A 23,219-nucleotide genomic window follows, 5' to 3' on the forward strand; every position below is an offset into this window, starting at 1 on the left:
TGGGGCACAAAGCTAACCTCAACAAATTTAAGAATATAGAAATTATTTCAAGTATCTTCTCTGAACACAATGGCATGAAACTAGAAATAAACCATGGGAAAAGAAATGAGAAAAAACTCACTACATGGAGACTAAACAACATGCTACTAAAAAACAAATGGGTTAATGAGGAAATCAAGAAGGAAATTAAAAAATACCTTGAGACAAATGATAATGAAGACACAACCACTCAAAATCTATGGGATGCTATATAAAAGCAGTGCTCAGAGAGAAATTCATAGCAATACAGGCCTTCCTCAAAAAGGAGAAAAATCTCAAATCGACAACTTAACCCACCACCTAAATGAATTAGAAAAAGAACAGGAGTTCTGTAGTGGCTCAGTGGTTAATGAATCTGACTAGGAACTATGAGGTTGTGGGTTCGATCCCTGGCCTTGCTCAGTGGGTTAAGGATCTGGCATTGCTGTGAGCTGTGGTGTAGGTCACAGACGTAGCCTGGATCCCGTGTTGCTGTGGCTCTGGCATAGGCCGGCAGCTGTAGCTCTGATTAGACCCCTAGCCTGGGGACCTCCATATGCCGTGGATGCGGCCATAGAAAAGACAAAAAGACAAAAAGACAAAAAAAAAAGAAGAGCAAACAAAACCTAAAGTCAGCAGGAGGATGGAAATCATAAAGATCAGAGAGGAAATTAATAAAATAGAAACTCAAAAAACATTAGAAAAAAAATCAATAAAACCAAGAGCTGGTTCTTTGAAAAGGTAAACAAAATTGACAAACCTCTGGACAGACTCACCAAGAAGAGGAGAAAAAGAACCCAAATAAACAAAATAAGAAATGAAAAAGGAGAAATCACAGTGGCTACTTCAGAAATACAAAAAACCACAAGAGAATACTGTGAACAATTGTATGACAATAAATTTGACAACCTAGAAGAAACGGACAACTTTTATAGAGACTTACAGCCTGCCAAAACTGAATCAAGAAGAAATAGATCAACTGAATAGACTGATCACTAGAAATGAAATTGAATATGTCAAAAAAACACTCCCTACCCAGGACCAGATGGCTTCACAGGTGAATTCTACTAAACATTCAAAGAGGAACTTATACCCATCCTCCTTAAACTTTTCCAAAAGTTGAAGAAGAAGGAACACTCCCAAAGACATTCTATGACACTACCATCACCCTAATACCAAAACCAGAAAAAGACACCACCAAAAAGAAAACTATAGGCCAATATCTTTGATGAATATAGACATAAAAATTCTCAGCAAAATTTTAGCCATCCAAATCCAACAACCAATCAAAAAGATCATACAACATGATCAGGTGGGATTCATTCCAGGTGCACAAGGATGGTTCAACATATGCAAATCAATGTCATACACCACATTAACAAAAGAAAAGTCAAACACCACATGATCATCTCAATAGATGCAGAAAAAGCATTTGACAAAGTCCAACATCCATTCAGGACAAAAACTCTCACCAAAGTGGGTATAGAGGGAACATACCTTAACATGATCAAAGCCATTTATGACAAACCCACAGCAAATATAATACTCAGTGGAGAAAAGCTGAAAGCCTTCCCACTAAAATCTGGAACAAGACAGGGATGCCCACTCTCATCACTGTTATTCAACATAGTACTGGAAGTCCTTGCCACATCAATCAGACAAACAAAAGGAGTAAAAAGGTATCCAAATAGGAAGAGAAGAGGTAAAACTGTCACTGTATGCAGACGACATGATACGATACATAGAAAATCCTAAGGACTCAACCCAAAAACTACTTGATCAACAAATTCAGCAAAGCAGCAGGATATAAGATTAACATTCAGAAATCAGTGGCATTTCTGTAGACTAACAATGAAGTATTAGAAAAGGAATGCAAAAATACAATACCTATCAAAAGGGCACCCCCAAAAATCAAATACCCGGGAATACACCTGACCAAGGAGGTAAAGGACCTATATGCCGACAACTATAAAACATTAATCAAGGAAATTAACAAAGATGTAAAGAAATGGAAGCATATTCCATGCTCCTGGGTTGGAAAAATTAATATGGTAAAAATGGCCACACTACCCAAAGCAATCTACAGAGTCAATGCAATCCCTATCAAATTACCCAGGACATTTTCACAGAACTAGAACAAACAATCCAAACATTTCTATGGACCCACAAAAGACCCAGAATTGCCAAAGCAATCCTGAGAAACAAAAACCAAGCAGGAGGCATAACTCTCCCAGACTTCAGGCAATATTACAAAGCCACAGTCATCAAGACAGCGTGTACTGGTACCAAAACAGACAGACAGACCAATGGAACAGAATAGAGAACCCAGAAATAAACCCTGACACCTATAGTCAATTCGTCTTTGACAAAGGAGGCAAGAACATCAAATGGGAAAAAGACAGTCTTTCAGCAAGCATTGCTGGGAAACCTGAACAGCTGCATGCAAAGCAATGAAACTAGAACGCCAACACCCTCACACCATGTACGAAAATAAACTCAAAATGGCTGAAAAACTTAAATATAAGACAAGACACCATCAAACTCCTGGAAGAGAACATAGGTAAAACATTCTCTGACATTAACGTTACGAATATCTTCTCAGGTCAGTCTCTCAAAGCAACAGAAATTAGAGCAAAAATAAACCAATGGGACCTAATCAAACTGACAAGCATTTGCACAGCAAAGGAAACCAAGAAGTAAACAAAAAGACAATTTACAGAATGGGAGAAAATAGTTTCAAATGATGCAACTGACAAGGGCTTAATCTCTAGAATATACAAGCAACTTACACAACTCAACAGCAAAAAAGCCAACAACCCAATGGAAAAATGGGCAAAAGTCCTGAATAGACATTTCTCCAAAGAAGATATACAGATGGCCAACAAGCATATGAAAAAATGCTCAACATCACTGATTATTAGAGAAATGCAAATCAAAACCACTATGAGGTACCTACCACCTCACACCAGTCAGAATGGTCATCATTAATAGGTCCACAAATTGGGGAGTTCCTGTCGTGGCGCAGTGGTTAACGAATTCAACTAGGAATTGTGAAGTTGCGGTTTTGATCCCTGCCCTTGCTCAGTGGGTTAAGGATCCGGCATTGCCATGAGCTGTGGTGTAGGTGGCAGACGCAGCTTGGATCCCGCGTTACTGTGGCTCTCGCGTAGGCTGGTGGCTACAGCTCCGACTGGACCCCTAGCCTGGGAACCTCCATATGCCATGGGAGTGGCCCTAGAAAAGGCAAAAAGACCCCCCCCCAAAAAAAAGTCCACAAATAACAAATGCTGGAGAGGGTGTGGAGAAAAGGGAACCCTCCTGCACTGTTTGTGGAAATGTAAACTGGTACAACCACTATGGAATACAGTGTGGAGGTACCTTAGAAAATTATACATAGAACTACCATATGACCCAGGAATCCCACTCTTGGGCATATATCCAGACAAAACTTTCCTTGAAAAAGTCACATGCACCCTATATTCATTGCAGCACTATTCACAATAGTCAAGACGTGGAAACAACCTAGATGTCCATCAACAGATGAATGGATTCAGAAGATGTGGTAGATATACAAAATGGAATACTTCTCAGCCATTAAAAAGTACAAAATAATGCCATTTGCAGCAACATGGATGGAACTAGAGACTCTCATACTAAGCAACGTTAAGTCAGAAAGAGAAAGACAAATACCGTATATCACATATCTGGAATCTGATATATGGCACAAATGGACCTTTCCACAGAAAAGGAAATCATGGGCATGGAGAACAGACTTGTGGTTGCCAAGGGGGAGGGGGAGGGAGTGGGATAGACTGGGAATTTGGGGTTAATAGATGCAAACTATTGCTTTTGAAATGGATAAGCAATGAGATCATGCTATACAGCACTGGGAACTGTATCTAGTCACCTATGACGGAGCATGATAATATGAGAAAAAAGAACGTACACATGTATGTGTGACGGGAAAATTGACAGAACACTGAAAGCCAGCTATAATGGAAAAAATAAAAATCATTATTTAAAAAAAATGCTCAAGGATATAGTAGCATTCTCAAAAGAAGCCATTAACAAAACCTTACCACCTATAGTTTTTATTAGTTTCACTTTTTAAATAAGATTTAATCCTGGAAATAACCCTAAGAGGTAAACAGAGAAAGTATCATTTCTATTCTTCCAATCAAGAAAATGAGGTGGAGGAATTTTAGTAGCTTGCTTAGAGGATCGGTCCTCCAGTCCAACATGCTTTATATCTTAGAAACTCTAGTCAGGTCCACTGTCGAGAGCCAGCTATTACACTTAAGCAATTCTGCCTCTTTTTCCAGCATTTAGGAGAAAATATTTTTTTCTCTGTATAATTCCTTATGGTCATTTGTAGTTAACAGCAGAGCTCCTGAATCATGGGGAATGGGCCTACTGGGTCACTTGCATACTCACCACTCACTGAGTACTTATTTTGTGTCAGGCTCTGGCTGAGGCACTGAGGCTGCAAAGCCTCCTTAGACCCAGCCTTCCCTTTGATGGGTTCCAAACATCTTGAGGACATCTTTAGTATTTTCAATCAGAGCTGACTCATTTCTATTCCCTTGAGCAAATATGGCCAAATGGTTCACTGTGGCTGGCTGGTTGTGCCCATGCTAAGATCTTTCCCTGGGATGCCAAAGTAACCCTTCTTTCACTAAGCCCTCCCCTCACAAAAACCCTCAACAACGATCAACTATAACATCAATCCCAAACTGTGGGGATACAGACTGTGTAGACATGTTCTAGAAATAAATCTATGGCACACCAGTTGGATTACTACTGCTACACTAAATAAATAAATCAAGCAAGCAAGCAAGCAAGCAAGCAAGCAAGCAAGCAAGCAAGCAAGCAAGCATGGGCAAATACGTTTCTATTTTTCAACCAAGAACACATATGTGACCATTTCTTCCCCTTCTCTCATCCTCCTCAGCTCCGTCTTCCACCCTTCCCACCAAATGACCTCATCCCTGCACAGAAAGGACACCAGTGTCAGGGAGGGTCTGCCTCCACCAAGTGGTATTGTTACCATCATTAGTAATGCCAAAAAGCCCGGATGGCCTCATCCACATGTGCAGTGTGTTATAGCTCTGTGGTCTCCCCACATCCACAATCAGGCTGCTGTCTGGAAGTGGAAAGGATTTGTCTTCCTAAAAATAATGTTACCAAAAGACCGTTTAGATATTTCTTAACGAATCCATCAGTGACTGTAGCAACAATGATGAGAACCTGCCAAGATAATGAACCGGGTGGCACCTTCAAAAGACATTTGGGCACAAACATTTCATTTAAGAAAAATGAAGATGTGTTTTTTCAGGGCAAGAACCTGTTGGGGCAAGAGCTTGTTTGCAAGAGGAGGGCTGCCTAGAAAATAAAAATTAGAAAAAAAAATTCTAACATACTGGCACAGTAAAAGTTAATGTTAGGCATATCCCTATAGATTCATGTTCATTTCCTCATGCTTTCATTTACTCTTCTTCACTCCCTTCTCTGTCAATTAGTGCCATCTCATTCCAGAGAACGAGGGCATGAGGTTTTACCAGACATAGTAATAACAGCAACTACCGTATACTGAGTGCCTACTATGAGCTGCACACAGTTCTATGTGCTAAATGCATGTCTCTCAACCTTTTTGCATGGACAGATCTAATATCTTCTGTGAGAGATGAGACAGCCTGAGGCTCAGAGAGGCTTCCTGGGCTTTCTTCAGGACACATGTTCTCTTTCTAGGTGATCTTGTCCATACTAATGGCTTTAAATATCATCTGTAAGCTTTTATCCAATTCATATCTCCAGTCTAGGCATCTTTTCTGAGCTTCAAATCTGTTCTTATAATTACCTACGTGACATAGCAATTTGGATTAATCACAAGCATCTCCAATCAAAAATGTCCAAAACTGAAGATGGGATCTACTCCTATCCCCAATCCCACCCACCCTCTCATCCAAAAGTTCTCATGCTGGGAAATAGCACCACATGTAAGAAACTGGACATCATCAGTGACTCTTCTTCTGCAATGTCACCAATCCAAGGAGCCAACAGGTTTGGTAAACTCTACCTCCTAAATCTATCTTGAATCCATCCATTTCTCCACTGATTGCCACCATCACCTCTCACTTGGAAAATGTCATTAGCCTTACTGGTTTCCTTTTTGCCCTCCTCTAATCTACTGTGTAATGAGATTAAAAAAAAAAAATCAGACTAATTCAAACAGGAATATGATCATGTTTTTCCCCTGGGGGAAAAAAAAAACTTTCAATAGCTACTCATCACTATGAGCAAAGTCCAAAACTCTTTGTAGTGCCTGAAAGGCCCTGCATAATCTTGACTCCTCTCTATTTCTATATTTTTCTACTTTACTCTCATTTACTGGGCTCTAGTCTAGCTTGTCTTCTCTCACTCCTCTTTGCATCAAGTTCTTTCCTGACTCTGGGTCTTGGAAAAGACTGGCCTTCAGCCTGTGATGCTCTTATACCTCCTCTTTGTTTGGCTAACTCCTATGTACTCTATGAGTCTTAGCAGAAATACTATTTCACAAAATAGTCTTCCCTGCTCCTTTGACTCAATTAAGTTCCCTGAGTTTCTTCTTCTTTATATTTACTATGATTGAAATATGGTATCCATCATGCCTAGCATAATGCCTGGCACATAGAAGATGCTCAATCAGTATTTGTTAAATGAATAATGAGGCAAAGTAACTTGCTCAAGGTCACAGGATTTGAACTCAAATCTGTCTGTTTTAAAGCACATCTCCTTTAAAAATCTTATAAATCAGAAAAGAATTCTTTATAAATTCACCATATCATAATTTTAGAAATGTAAATTTCCCAAGTATCAAAGTTCTGATTGACTGAAATGGATGGATGGAAGGATGGTTGGATGGTTTGATGGTTGAAAGGAAATGGGGTCTGGGAGTATGGTAGGATCAGGTGGAACCTATTTCCAGTAGTATGTGCACCATAAAAACATCTACTGACCTACATGAGTAGTCATAATAGGGAAATGAGAGTATGGATGAGGGAGAGGAGACATTAGAGATTGCTGAGCTGCTATAAGCCTGAACCAAGTGAGATTTAAAAAACTGGGAAACAAATCTTTAATACAGTTGAAAAGCATAAAGGCAGAGAGATTCTGAAAAGATGAAATATCATCTTTTATAGGGGAAGAAGCTACTGAAAGTAGATTTTGCATATATCCTCTCTCCTTCCTGTTTGTGTTGGGGGTGGGGGGTGGGGAGAGGGTGTGGTACAGATAAGGAAGAACAGAGTGGAGAGTGGACTATTGGAAATATCTGAAAAAAGCCACTTTGAGCTTTGAGGACTGGGGAGCAATTCTTTTCCATCTGAGATCTAGGATGTTTGCCTCCTTCAGCACTTTATTTATTTAGTTAATTAGCTTTTTTAGGGCTGCACACGTGGCATATGGAGGTTCCCAGACTAGGGGTTGAATTGGAGCTAGAGCTGCTGGCCTATGCCATAGCCACAGCAACGCAGGATCATAGCTGTGTCTATGACCTATACCATGGCAACGCCAGATCTCTGACCCACCGAGCGAGGCCAGGGATTGAACCTGCATCCTCATAGATACTAGGTCAGATTTGTTTCCACTGAACCGCAAGGGTAACTATCATCAGCACTATTTTAAAAACAGTCTCTACTGGGTGGTCTGTCATTGACCTATAGACATGGTGAGAAGAGATGTCTGACCAGCACTGGCCAAGTTAGGCCCTTATCTCCTTGGTTCTGTTCAAAGAGTCCTATTTTCTACTAAAAAAGTACAGGACTTCACATTTTTCAACAATGACTGTGAACTTGTTACATTTGCCCTAGCTGTCAAGGTCTAGGAACTTTGGCTTTATTCCTTTCCTTCAATCCACTTATTTTCTGGAACTATCCCTCTCATAAGCTTCTCACAGGTTCTCAATTATTAGCAATTTTAAAAAGTTTATTTCTCATGTTGCTGTCCCTTTGTGTGGATGAAATGGTGACAATAATTAGGTTATAAGCTTTTTGGCAAAAGAAAAAAAAAAAAAAAAAAAAAAAAAAAAAAAGGCAACGAAACTCTTCAGTAAATTCAGTATCATCCAACATGGTTGGAATTGTTCTGATTAACTGCATACTCTGGTTAACAGTGACTGAACCACATATGGAGTATCAGTTTTTGAAGAATTAAAATAAAGTATACTCAGTAATAAGATGATATAGGACCTAACATGATGGTGCTCAGGGGCTGGCTAATCAACCATTAGATAACAGAGTTTATAGTATCTATTATGTGCTGGTCACAGAGACAACTATATTTGCTACTGGCTGGTTTCCTCATCAGAATAATAAAAAAAAGGCGCTTCACAATGAGTTTGACATTTACAGTGCTAAATTCCATGATCAAATAATTTTGCTTCTTTTGAAGCTTTGGGAGCATTTTCTGATTTCAGTGACTAATTTTTCAGCTTCATAATTTTTGCCCTTTTCAGCTCCTTTAATATTTAATAAAAACCTTAAAGACAAAAGTCTAGCATTTCTATTGATCTGACAACATTTTAGGAAAGGATCAAGATTCTGAACTTAACGGCAAAAGAGAAAGGAAGGCAAGAGACCTATGCTGGAGAAAGAGGAAGTGACAAAGACCATGTAACAGAGAACAGAGGAAGGAATGGCTCATGCCCTCACTGTTCATGAGCTGCAGGCTGTGCTTTCCTATCAAATTTTTCCATGGCCATTATTTTAAAAATCAAATTATAGTGGGGGTCAGCATATGAGAGACTATCATTTTGAAAGAAGAAAACGCTGACAGAAATCAAAGCACAAAGTAAATTATTCTTTCCCTGAACTTTATGGTTAAAAAAGATCCCCAGTAGACTCAGCGCCACACCATGCAGGCTTTAAATACCCCATTTCACCCCCATAGCTGGGCTGTCTGCCCTCATTCCCCATTCCCAAAACCGAATATATACAACAAATTCTTTTTTTTTTTTTGTAGGGCAATTGTTGATTAATGAATCATCTTTCCTGTAATTTTTATTTTTTGTAGACTTAGTTTGGCTAGGTTCCCTGGCATTCCTGTTGAGGTATGTAATGGAAAATTTGACCTCACACTCTGCTTTTTTGTAACATCACAAAACACTGATATAACAGGGCTACAAAAAAGTAGCTTGGAGATGAAGGGATGCAAAGAATGAAAAAGCTCAGTGTGGAAAGGAACAAAGATACATTAAATCATCTGGAAAGTAAATATTTAGCTTCACAGACATGAAGTTACATTTATCTTCAAGAACAGCTCATTTGTTACAGCTTAGGATGTCCACAGTGTTTCCATCATAATTCTGCTTTTCTAAAGAGACTATAAACCAGATATAAAAAGAGATTTTCAAAATTAACTTGGAACACAGGCAGACCATCTTGTTGATCCTATAACTTTTTCCCAAAGTGGTGATTTAGGGAGGGGCAGGCAGAATAAGGTGTCAGTAAGTCATTTCTTGCATTTAGTCATATCTGAGTTGAAATAAAAGCCTGGCAATCACCCTTCCATGATCACATCCAACATTCTATGGAAAATGTAACAGGTCATACAGAGTCAACTTTAGTAACTGTGAAGCTTGGGATTTGGCAGTAGAGACATGCTTTAGGACAGATCTGTCAGCAGAATTCATGGTGGAATGAATAAACTGATTGTTAAAACTGTCCTTTTACATTTTAAAATAATGAGAGTTTACTTTTTAAGATGAGACAATACTCTCTTCCCTAAGGCAAAAGAATCATTTATTTAAATGCATAATACAGACATAAGAGGACACTGACCCAACCACTGACTCTATGACCTGAGAAAATAGCAACTTGATCATGATGGGAAAAGAGTCCTATATAGCTCCCAGCACCTACTTCTCAAAATGCCACAGTGCCCTGGTACAGGGCATCCAATGAGGTATCTCATGACAACAACATAGGGTATGTGTGTACTGTCAACTCCCACAGACCCTGAGGTTTTCAGAATGCATATACAGACTGTTGAGTTTATTAATCATCTACATGTGTTGAAAAAAACAAGGGAAAGAACAGATGCAGAGAAGGCAGTACAAATCACTACTTAGTTACTCAGGCTGCTGGAAAATGTGCAGATGTTTTTTGATGCTACCTACGCTGTTTTCAAGACTGCTGTCATATCTGTGCACTCTTCCCTATAAAAACGAAGCATTATTAACTGGAAATATAAAAACAATTCTCAGTAGAAAAAGCTTTAATGGAGCCCCTATCGTGTCTCAGTGGAAACGAATCGAACCGGCATCCATGAGGATGCCGGTTCGATTCCTGGCCTTGCTCAGTGGGTTAAGTCACCTACCGTGGTCGTGAGCCTTGCTCAGTGGGTTAAGTCACCTAGTGTAGGTCGCAGACACAGCTCAAATCCCACGTTGCTATGGCTGAGGTGCAGGCTGGCAGCTACAGCTCCACCTCGACCCCTAGCCTGGGGAAACCTCCCTATGCCAGCGGTGTGGCCCTAAAAAGACAAAAAAATAAAGAGTAGAAAAAGCTTAATAGCCACTTTTGAGCTGAATGAGTTGTCTTTATGTGAATAATAGTGATTTTTTTTTTAAAGGAAGTTAAACAGAACCATGAAGTATGCAAATAGGCCACAAGAGAAGAGTTTCTCTTTGTTAAATTTTATGTTGTAAGTGGTAACAGATGGTTACCTATTCCAGAGACTGTCTTAGGTTCCTACTTCTCACTGACTTTGGCAGATGCAGGGAAAAAAAGGATTCGGACAGCTTGGAATAATTCTATTTATCTACTTATAAAATGCAGGTGGACTGATAAAGAAAGCTTTTAACTACAAAGAGAATCATTAGGGGAAAAAATTACTATGTACCATTTAATATTCTGTTTAAGGGAAGCATGAGATCTTGGTTGAAAAAAATTAGTCATATAATAAAATATCAACTCCAAGAAGGAAGTGCTTCTAGATTCTTTTGGATTCCTAAAAATTTTCTAGGTCTAATTTGGTTTCCGGCTGTCTTGATTTACTTACACTAATTTGAAATAGATTTTAGTCTTCTACTCCCCATGGGGTATTAAAATAAAATTGGTAGTTTGGTAGAACTTCACTTAAATCAGCTTTATACTTTTTAGCTCTTTAAATATTCCTATAGCAGATGAGTCTTGTGTTCATTCACAGGATGAACTCCTGTGACCAAGAAAATTAAGAAAAAAATGGTGATTAGTTTACTGAGATCAAGTTAATAAGTGAATAAGAAAAAGTGCATAATGATTTGCATCACTACAGTGAAAGATCTGGGAGTGTTTTTTTTTGGTGAACTATCATTTTAGGACAACAATTTCTAGGGTTTTTTTTTTTTTTTTTTGGTTTGGTTTTTTTGACTTTTTTGAGGGCCGCTCCTACGGCATATGGAGGTGCCCAGGTTAGGGGTTGAATCAGAGCTGTAGCCACCGGCCTACGCCAGAGCCACAGCAACGCGGGATCTGGGCCCAGTCTGCAACCTACACCATAGCTCATGGCAATGCCCGCCATGAGCAAGGCCAGGGATCGAACCCGCAACCTCATGGTTCCTCGTTGGATTCGTTAACCACTGAGCCAGGACAGGAACTCCAGGACAACAATTTCTATAGCAATAAAACATGAGTGACTGAAGAAGGAACACTCCCAAAGACATTCTATGAAGCCACCATCACCCTAATACCAAAACCAGACAAAGACGCTACCAAAAAAGAAAATTATAGGCCAATATCTTTGATGAGCAAAGATGCAAAATTCTTAACAATTTTTTAGCCAAATGGATCCGACATCACATAAAAAAGGTCATACACCATGACCAAGTGGGATTTGTCCCAGGTTCACAAGGATGGTTCAACATATGCAAATCAATCAATGTCATACACCACATTAACAAAAGAAAAGTCAGAAATCATATGATCATCTCAATAGATGCAGAAAAAGCATTTGACAAAGTCCAACATCCATTCACGATAAAACTCTTACCAAAGTGGGTAGAGAGGGAACATACCTTAACATAATCAAAGCCATTTATGACAAACCCACAGCAAATATAATACTCAATGGAGAAAAGCCGAACACGTTCCCACTAAAATCTGGAACAAGACAAGGGTGCCTACTCTCACACTTTCATTAGACATAGTATTGGAAGTCTTAGCCACAGCAATCAGACAAACAAAAGAAATAAAAGGTATCCAAAGTGGAAGAGAAGTGGTCAGTCACTATAGGTTTTACACCCTAGCAGTAACAGCAATTGAGATTTCCTCCTGGGAGGCAGCTGTCTGTCAGCATGGCTCAAGCATTTGTGAACAGCAAAATCCAGCCTGGGAAGGTGGTGGTTTTCATCAAGCCCATCTGCCCCTACTGCAGAAAGACCCAGGAGCTCCTTAGCCAATTGCCCTTCAAAGAAGGGCTTCTGGAATTTGTCAATATCACAGCCACCAGTGACACCAACGAGATTCAAGATTATCTGCAACAGCTCACGGGAGCCAGAACAGTACCTCGGGTCTTTACCGGTAAAGAGTGTATAGGTGGATGCACCAATCTAGTAAGCATGTACGAGAGAGGGGAGCTGTTGACTCACCTGAAGCAAACTGGGGCTCTGAAATAATTACAGAGCAGACCCCAAGCTGATAGCCCCCTTGAGATCTGGGTGGCACTGCAGATAATGACAGTGCTTCCTGGTGGATGGATCTGGGGCTGCCTTCACCCAGGTGCAGCAACTGTTCACTTAAAATTCTGAAATGTGTTAACCCAAATAATTGTGGGGTAGTGGGTTTTGGGGGGGGGAACCAGATTTTTCTTCTGACTCTGTATTAAAAGTAGATCAACTTGCCCCAAACAGGTCTGAGAAGTTTGATGGATGTCTTGGGTTTTTTGTGGATTGGCCCTTTGGGTCCAAAAGACCATGACAAATAATGGCTTAGGATTCACTCATTCCCCAAAGATGTTCCTTACACACACGTTTCACAAATGTTTTTTATTTTGTTTTTTGTTTTTGCTTTTTAGGGCTGTACATGTGACATACAGAAGTTCCCAGGCTAGGGGTAGAATTGGAGCTGTAGCCAGCCGCTGGTCTATGCCACAGACACAGCAAGGCCTTACCCACTGAGCAAGACCACTGGTAATTATTGCTAGGAAACCTGGACAGCTGCATGTACATCATTGAAACTGGAACACACCCTCACACCACGCATAAAAATAAACTCAAAATGCCTTAAAGACTTAAACAAGATAAGACACCATAAAACCCTAGAAGAGAATATAGGCCAAACATTCTCTGATATCAACAAATGTTTCCTTAGGTCAGTCTTCCAAGACAATAGAAATAAAAACAAAAATGAACCAACAGGACCCAATCAAACTTACAAGCTTTTGCACAGCAAAGGAAACCATAAAAAAACCTAAAAAGAGAACCTATGGAATAGAAAATAAATGCAAACGATGCAACCAACAAGGCCTTAATCTCCAAAATATACAAACAACTCATACAACTCAATAGCAAAAATACAAACAACCCAACTGAAAAGTGGGCAGAAGACCTAAAAAGATATTTCTCCAAAGAAGGTGTATGAATGACCAACTGTCACATGAAAAAATGTTCAACATCGCTAATTATTAGAAAAATGCAAATCAAAACTACAATGAGGTACCACCTCACACTGGTCAAAATGGCTGTCATTAAGAAGTCTACAAGTCACAAATGCTAGAGAGGGTATGAAGAAAAGGGAACACTCCTACACTGTTGGTGGAAATGTAAATTGGTAAACCACTATGGAAAACAGTATGGAGGTACCTCGGAAAACTAAACATAGAATTACCATAGATACAGCAACCAAATTCCTAGGCATCTATCTGTACAAAGCTTTCATTCAAAAAGATACATGCATCCCTATGTTCATGGCAGCAGTATTCACAATAGCCAAGACATGGAAACAACCTAAATGTCCAATGACAGATGAATGGTTTCAGAGGATGTGGTACATACACATCTTAGCACAAAAAAGAATGAAATAATGCTATTTACAGCAACATGGATTGAACTAGAGATTCTCAAACTAAGTGAAGTAAGTTTGAAAGATAAAGACAAATAACATACGATATCACATATATCTGGAATCTAATATATGGCACAAATGAACTTATCTACAGAAAAGAAAGTCAAGGACATGGAGTACAGACTTGTGGTTGCCAAGGGAGGTGGGGAATGGGATGGACTGGGAGTTTGGGGTTAGTAGATGCAAACTATTGCATTTGGAGTTGATAAGCAATGAGGTCCTGCTGTATAGCACAAGGAACTATATCCAATAGCTTGTGATGGAATATGATAGAAGATAATATGAGAAAAAGAATGTATATATATGTATAACTGGGTCACTCTCTCGTACAGCAGAAATTGACAGAACGTTGTAAATCAACTATAACAAAAATTTTTTAAAAAGAAAAAAAGGGTGAAAAGTACAATTTCTTATTTTCTTCAACAGCATTGAAATTAGGAGTTTTTCTTTTTCTTTTCTTTTTTTTTTTTGACATTCATTCTTCCATCTTTATTTCTTCTTCCTTCCAAAGGAAACCTCAGAATTTTTTTTTTTTTGATTTTATTTTCCCACTGTACAGCAAGGGGATCAAGTTATATACATTACATTTTTTCCCCCACCTTTGTTCTGTTGCAATATGAGTATCTAGACATAGTTCTCAATGCTATTCAGCAGGATCTCCTTGTATATCTATTCTAGGTTGTGTCTGATAAGCCCAAGCTCCCGATCCCTCCCACTCCCTCCCCCTCCCATCAGGCAGCCACAAGTCTTTTCTCCAAGTCCATGATTTTCTTTTCTGAGGAGATGTTCATTTGTGCTGGATATTAGATTCCAGTTATAAGTGATATCATATGGTATTTGTCTTTGTCTTTCTGGCTCATTTCACTCAGGATGAGAGTCTCTAGTTCCTTCCATGTTGCTGCAAATGGCATTATGTCATCCTTTTTTATGGCTGAGTAGTATTCCATTGTGTATACATACCACCTCTTCCGAATCCAATCATCTGTCGATGGACATTTGGGTTGTTTCCATGTCCTGGCTATTGTGAATAGTGCTGCAATGAACATGCGGGTGCACGTGTCTCTTTTAAGGAGAGTTTTGTCCGGATAGATGCCCAAGAGTGGGATTGTGGGGTCATATGGAAGTTCTATGTATAGATTTCTAAGGTATCTCCAAACTGTTCTCCATAGTGGCTGTACCAGTTTCCATTCCCACCAACACTGCAGGAGGGTTCCCTTTTCTCCACAGCCCCTCCAGCACTTGTTATTTGTGGACTTATGAATGATGGCCATTCTGACTGGTGTGAGGTGGTATCTCATGGTAGTTTTGATTTGCATTTCTCTTATGATCAGCGATGTTGAGCATTTTCTCATGTGTTTCCCGGCCATCTGTATATCCTCCTTGGAGAACAGTCTATTCAGGTCTTTTGCCCATTTTTCCATTGATTGATTGGCTTTTTTGCTGTTGGGTTGTATAAGTTGCTTACATATTCTAGAGATTAAGCCCTTGTCCGCTGCATCATTTCAAACTGTTTTCTCCCATTCTGTAAGTTGTCTTTTCGTTTTCTTTTGGGTTTCCTTTGCTGTGCAAAAGCTTTTCAGTTTGATTAGGTCCCATGGGTTTATTTTTGCTCTAATTTCTATTGCTTTGGGAGACTGACCTGAGAAAATATTCATGACGCTGATGTCAGAGAGTGTTTTGCCTGTGTTCTCTTCTGGGAGTTTGATGGTGTCCTGTCATATATTTAAGTTTTTCAGCCATTTTGAGTTTATTTTTGTGCATGGTGTGAGGGTGTGTTCTAGTTTCATTGCTTTGCATGCAGCTGTCCAGGTTTCCCAGCAATGCTTGCTGAATAGACTGTCTTTTTCCCATTTTATGTTCTTGCCTCCCTTGTCAAAGATTAATTGACCATAGGTGTCAGGGTTTATTTCTGGGTTCTCTATTCTGTTCCATTGGTCTGTCTGTCTGTTTTGATACCAGTACCACACTGTTTTGAGGACTGTGGCTTTGTAGTATTTCTTGAAGTCTGGGAGAGTTATGCCTCCTGCTTGGTGTTTGTTTCTCAGGATTGCTTTGGCGATTCTGGGTCTTTTGTGGTTCCATATAAATGTTTGGATTGTTTGCTCTAGTTCTGTGAAAAATGTCCTGGGTAATTTGATAGGGATTGCACTGAATCTGTAGATTGCTTTGGGTAGTATGGCCATTTTTACAATATTGATTTTCCCAATCCAGGAACATGGAATATCTTTCCATTTCTTTACATCTTCTTTGATTTCTTTGATTAAAGTTTTATAGTTCTCGGCATATAGGTCCTTTACCTCCTTGGTCAGGTGTATTCCGAGGTATTTGATTTTGTGAGGTGTAATTGTAAAAGGTATCGTATTTTTGTATTCCTTTTCTAATCTTTCATTGCTGGTATACAGAAATGCAACTGACTTCTGAATGTTAATCTTATATCCTGCTACTTTGCTGAATTGATTAATCAGTTCAAGTAGTTTTGGGGTTGAGTCCTTAGGGTTTTCTATGTATAGTATCATGCCATCTGCATACAGTGACAGTTTGATCTCTTCTCTTCCTACATGGATGCCTTTTATTTCTTTTGTTTGTCTAATTGCTGTGGCTAGGACTTCCAAAACTATGTTGAAGAGCAGTGGTGAGAGTGGGCATGCCTGTCTTGTTCCAGATTTGAGTGAGAAGGCTTTCAGTTTTTCCCCATTGAGTATTATATTTGCTGTGGGTTTATCATAAATGGCTTTGATTATGTTCAGGAATGTTCCCTCTATACCCACTTTGGCGAGAGTTTTTGTCATGAATGGATGTTGGACTTTGTCAAATGCTTTTTCTGCATCTATTGAGATGATCATATGATTTCTGACTTTTCTTTGGTTAATGTGGTGGATGATGTTGATTGATTTGCGTAAGTTGAACCATCCTTGTGAACCTGGGATGAACCCAACCTGGTCATGGTGTATAATTTTTTTGATATGTTGTTGGATTCAGTTGGCTAAGATTTTGTTGAGAATTTTTGCATCTATATTCATCAAAGATATTGGCCGATAGTTTTCTTTCTTGGTGTTACCTTTGTCTGGTTTTGGAATGAGGGTGATGGTGGCCTCACAGAATGTCTTTGGGAGTATTCCTTCTTCTTCAACCTTTTGAAAGAGTTTAAGGAGGATGGGCACCAGATCCTCTTTATATGTTTGATAGAATTGACCTGTGAAGCCATCTGGTCCTGGACTTTTATTTGTAGGGAGTGATTTTATGACCTCTTCAATTTCACTTCTAGTGATTGGTGTGTTCAGTTGGTCTGTTTCTTCTTGATTCAGTTTTGGTGAGCTGTAAGATTCTAGAAAATTGTCCATTTCTTCCAGATTGTCAAATTTGTTGGCATATAGTTGTTCATAGTATTCTCTTATGGTTTTTTGTATTTCTGCAGTATCTGTTGTGATTTCTCCTTTTTCATTTATAATTTTGTTTATCTGGGTTCTTTCTCTCCTCTTTTTAGTGAGTCTGGCCAGGGGTTTGTCAATTTTGTTTACCTTTTCAAAGAACCAGCTCTTGGTTTTATTAATTTTCTCTATTTTTTTAATCTCTATTTTATTGATTTCTTCTTTGATCTTTATAATTTCCTTCCTTCTGCTGGCTTTAGGTCTTTTAGTTCTTCTTTTTCTTTCTTTCTTTTTTTTTTGTCTTTTTGTTGTTGCTATTTCTTGGGCCGCTCCCGCGGCATATGGAGGTTCCCAGGCTAGGGGTTGAATCGGAGCTGTAGCCACCGGCCTACGCCAGAGCCACAGCAACGCGGGATCCGAGCCGTGTCTGCAACCTACACCACAGCTCATGGCAACGCCGGATCGTTAACCCACTGAGCAAGGGCAGGGACTGAACCCGCAACCTCATGGTTCCTAGTCGGATTTGTTAACCCTTGCGCCACGACGGGAACTCCAGTTCTTCTTTTTCTAATTCGTTTAGGTGAGGGTTAAGTTGTCAATTTGGGATCTTTCTTCTTTTTTGAGAAAGGCCTGTATTGGTATAAATTTCCCTCTGAGCACTGCTTTCGCAGCATCCCATAGATTTTGAGAGGTTGTGTCTTCATTATCATTTGTTTCAAGGTATTTGTTAATTTCCTTCTTGATTTCCTCATTGACCCATTGGTTTTTTAGTAGCATGTTGAATTTAGGAGTTTTTCAACATCTATTAATGCTAAAATTAATGAGCCTGTGCTCCAACACCAAATTCTCATCTCCTTAGTCAAACAGTTGTGTGTATGTTTATCTTTTCAGGGACATTTCATATGTATGCAGGCAAAAACATACTATATATTTTTTCATCCTTTTATTATATGCAAAGTGTAGCATTTAATACAGACCCTTCTGTACTGTGCTTTTAAGACTTAACAATATACCTTGGAAACCCTTCCATATCAACAAATACTATTCCAGTCTGTGCTTATGGAAGCACTGTGTTCCACCAGTATTAAATGTCTTTACATTTAGCTTATTTCCAATCTTTAGCTATTACAGACAATATCGATTGATTTTTACATTAAACCAAATTGCTTATAAGAAAATACAATGACTTACTAGTTTTGCTTGTTTCTACTTCCTAACCCATTTCTCTGTGAATAGAAAATGATAATTAAAAAAAAAAAAAAAAAAGAACAGGCAAGATGGGGTCTTGGCTAGTCAGCTTGGATAAGTGAGTATCATATTGTGTGTGTGATTAGTGAAGAAATGTTTTTCGGATAGGCTCAAAACAATAGACTCATTGCCTCAATACTATTCTTATTATTCCTGTAAAAGTTATACTTAAGAAGAGGAAAGAAATGGTGAAAAGCTCAGGTAATTGGAAAAAGAAATCTGAAGTAAAGCCTCAGTTCTGAAAAGGCCTTAATCTGTATTTTGGAGCAAGCTATCATCACCATCATTTTCTTCAAAAACATTTAAGCACACAGCTCTATGTGAGCAGTTTTCCAAAGCAAGCCAGCCAGATAAAGCAGCTTTTAGCAGAACAGAAATAAAAAAAATGCAGGTATGCCTCTCTTTACAGCTGGGGGCTTAAGAAACTGTCTATATTAAATTTTTGTAAATATCATGATTTTCACACAAACTGTTACGTAAATGATCTCTTTAGCAAAACTGTTGGGAGAAAAATTTTTATATTCCTCAGTTCACCTTTGGGTATTACTTTCGAATTTCTATATTTTGAGTTTATTTAAGATGAAGACAACTAACTCTGTGCGTGTGTGTGTGTGTGTCAGGGTGTGTGTGTGTGTATATGTGTGGAGTTGCTTTGTTTTTGCATTCAAATTTTTCAATTTTGAAATAACTTCAAGCTTAAGAAAGGTTGCAAGAACAGCATAAAAATATTCTTCCATGTTCCATCCAGATACACCAATTAGTAAAAATTTGCTACTTTTGTATTTTATTTTCTCTTTCCACATATGCATTATTTGTTTTTCTAAGGTATCTGAGTGGCAGACATCATATCTTTTGTCTCTAAATATTTAAATGTATATTTCCTAAGAACAAATATAATCAGTTAATGACAGTAGAGTAAAAATTAGGAAACTTACATAGTCACGATATTATTATTTGATTCACAGACCTTATCTGAATTTTACCAACTGTCTCAATAATGTTCTTTCTCGAACTTTTTTTTTCCTAGTCAAGGATCCAATCCGGGATGACACATACATTTAGTTTTCATATCTCTTTGGTTTTCTTTAATCTGAAATAGTTCCTCAGCTTTGTGTTTCAGAACACTGACATTTTTAAAGAACTACCTTTTAGTTTGGGTTTGTCTGATATTTCCTTAACATTAAATTAATTATGTATTTTGGTGAAGGCAGGAATATCACATATGTGCCATTGTTTGTAGGAATGTAAACTGGCACAACTGCTATGAAAAACCATTTGGAAATTCTCAAAAAACTAAAAATAAAACTACTCCATATGATCCAGCAACCCACTCTTGAGCATCTATCTGGAGAAAACCATAATTTGAAAAGACACATGCACCCCAGTGTATTACTATTACTCAGCCGTAAGAAGAATGAAATAATGCAGATGGCATTATTTCAGTAACATGGATGGACCTAGAGGTTATCATACTAAGTGAAGTAAGTCAGACAGAAAAAGACATTATATGACATCACTTAAATGTGGAATCTTAAAAAAAAAAAAAAAAGGATATAAATGTACTTATTTACAGGACAGAAAGAGACTCACAGACTTTGAAAACAAACTTATTTTACCAAAAGGGACAAGAAGTGGCAAGGGTGGATTGGAGGTTTGGGATTGGCATATGCACACTGTGGCACGTGTAATGATTGGTCAGCAGGGACCTTCTGGATAGCACAGAGAACTCTACCCAATATTCTGTGATAATATGGGAAAAGAATCCAAAAAAGAATAGATGTGTGTATAAGTATAAATGAATCACTTTGTCGTACAGCAGAAATTATCACAACATTTTAAGTCAACTATTCAGTAAAACTTTAAAAAAAAAATGAAAAAAATTCAATTATGAATATACCCTGGGAGTTCCCGTTGTGGCTCAGTGGTTAATGAATCTAACTAGTATCCATGAGGCTGTGGGTTCGATTCCTGGCCTGGGTTAGTGGGTTAAGGATCCAGTGTTGCCATGCGCTGTGGTGTAGGTCGCAGACGTGGCTTGGATCCCGAGTTACTGTGGCTGTGGTGTAGGCCGGTGGCTACAGCTCCGATTTGACCCCTAGCCTGGGTACCTCCATATGCCATGGGTGCAGCCCTAAAAAGACAAAAGACAAACAAACAAACAAAACCAAAACAAAACCAAGGCATTTGGATTACCAGGAACAAGAGGCAGCATTTTTATATGAATGCCTCTTCATATAACATTTGAGGAAAAATGTTTACACAATACTCATTCATTTATGAATTTAATTTTTCAATATATTTGGTCTAAAGGGCTTGAAAATGTTCATAGCTTTTACTTCCAAATCACAACTCTAATCACCTTAGAAAGCACTCACTTGAAACACAAATAATTTGGATAGTCATTCTGAGTATATATTTACATTATCAGACCAACCTCTAAAAAATAAAATAAAATGAATAAGCCTTAATGTCTTCTGGAGAAAGGCAAACCCAAGAATTTTGTTGAAGAAATGCACAAAGACGGCTTTTTCTTGACATCCCAAGCTGTTTTCTGACCCTTAAGTAACTGATAATCAAAACATGAAAACGGGAAAGTAGAAAATTGCAATCTAGGGGAAAAAAACCACCTCATGCAGATATATTTATACGTACATACTGCTCACTGATGAGAATGGACATTCTCCTGAGGCTACTTATTTAAGAGAAAGTCTTGGCTTGTAAAGCATACCTCTCCTTTCCATTAGGAAAACTGACACTGACTTTTTTTTTTTTGTATTTTTCGGGCCGTACCTGTGGCATATGGAGGTTCCCAGGCTAGGGGTCCAATGGGAGCTGTAGTTGCCAGCCTACACCACAGCCATAGCAACACCAGATCTGAGCCATGTCTGTGACATACACCACAGCTCATGGCAACGCCAGATCCTTAATCCACTGAGCGAGACCAGGGATCCAACCCGCATCCTCAGGGATACTAGTTGGGCTCATTATTGCTGAGCCACAATGGGAACTCCAACACTGATAATCTTTATCTTCATTATTTTAAGAAAGTCTCTTTTGAATTATGATGGTTTCCCCACCATAAATCTGAACCCAATGACTTACCTAAATAGTCAATATTTTCCATCAAATTTTTAAAAATGTGTCTGCTTAGTTTCACTGATAAGGAAATATGCTTAAGTGTCCAAGAACACTTAATTCAGATGGGATTTAAAGTATCAAGTCATTTTCTCCATTGTGTAGGTAACAGAGAGAACTTTCTGGGTTATTGAAACTAAATGACAACCTTTTAACCAGTGTTGATTTAAAAGGTGCATTCCTTATAAAGGCTAGTGTGAAAATGCTAGTGAATTCTTTCCATTATGTCTGGATACAATCAGAATGCTCACATTCTGTAGCCTGCACATTGTAAATAAACACAGACCAAATAACGTCTTATTGCTGCCATGACCATAGATTTTCTCCAGACAGTAAGTGGTGCATTAGCACATATTTGTTTCCTGGCTGCAGCTTTTTTCCTCCCTGATTTTCTGGACTAGAAAAATCAATGTTGTGATACATACAGATCAGGAAATTATCTCTTGATGGAGTCTTTCTTTTGTTGGTAATCACCAGTGTCCAATTTCAGTGGATGATGATACAAATTAACTTTTTTTCTTAAGTGTATTAATGGGTTATTAATATCCATACTGTATGTCTTGTTGTGGTTCGAAGAAATCTGGATTAAACAACATGATTCGCATCTGAAAAGGCTGCTAAAAACCAGATTTTGGTAACATTTCGTCATACATAAAACAGCCACTTTTGCACAAAATCTCCATATTTAGGAAAAATGAAATTGTTTCCTCTGAGATAGGTATACTAGATACTTGAATTCTGAATGTAATTCATAGAAAGAACCTATGAGGGTAAGTCACCTCATATTTTCAATATACCAGGGATTTTTATTCAGTTCTGATATGTCAAAGAGGCACTATCTGAAATTCATTAAGCTTTCTAGTTTTACTACTGAATATGTGAAACACTTCCATACTAATATGTGCTAACCAGGTTACTGGGTAAGAATTTAGGGTATAGTAGTTGAGGGCAGGCAGTAAATGTCTTGGTGTAGGTAAATTAACACAGAGCTTAAGGAATCTGGTCTTGCAGACAGTGTTTGCAGAGGAAGTTTTACAAAGTTACAAGCATTAGTCATGACCTTCAAGAAGATAACAGCAAGCTCTAGGAACTGTGATTTTCAAAGTGTATGTGGCAATGAGGGTTTTGATGGAAGTTTTCCAGAGCTGCAGCTGCTGAGCTTGTGGGTTTTTCATTGGTTGTCACTTGATAGAGGTAGGGTGGGAGGAAGAATTCTTTGAGGGCAAGTTCAGACAGTGAATAGTTCAAGGCTGTAGCCTGCCTAGGAACTGTAAGCAATGAATGGACACGCAAACCACAAATGATAAAAGACACAATTGATTTGATTTTCCAAGGTTTTAAGGGGATGAAATCATTCTATTACTGTAAATAA

The 23,219-nt window shown here is 38.5% G+C and overlaps 2 protein-coding genes and 1 pseudogene across 10 annotated transcripts in view; 2 read left to right on the forward strand and 1 right to left on the reverse strand.

Moving 5' to 3' along the window:
- The window catches only part of CMSS1 (cms1 ribosomal small subunit homolog (yeast)), a 393,374-nt gene that overhangs the window by 153,116 nt on the left and 217,039 nt on the right, over positions 1-23,219 (reverse strand). The window lies entirely within an intron of this gene.
- FILIP1L (filamin A interacting protein 1 like) overlaps positions 1-23,219 on the forward strand; it is a 298,130-nt gene that overhangs the window by 62,534 nt on the left and 212,377 nt on the right. The window lies entirely within an intron of this gene.
- Positions 12,034-13,133, forward strand: LOC100524528 (annotated as a pseudogene).

This window comes from Sus scrofa, chromosome 13 (genome assembly GCF_000003025.6).
Source record: "Sus scrofa isolate TJ Tabasco breed Duroc chromosome 13, Sscrofa11.1, whole genome shotgun sequence".
Classification (NCBI taxonomy): Eukaryota; Metazoa; Chordata; class Mammalia; order Artiodactyla; family Suidae; genus Sus; species Sus scrofa.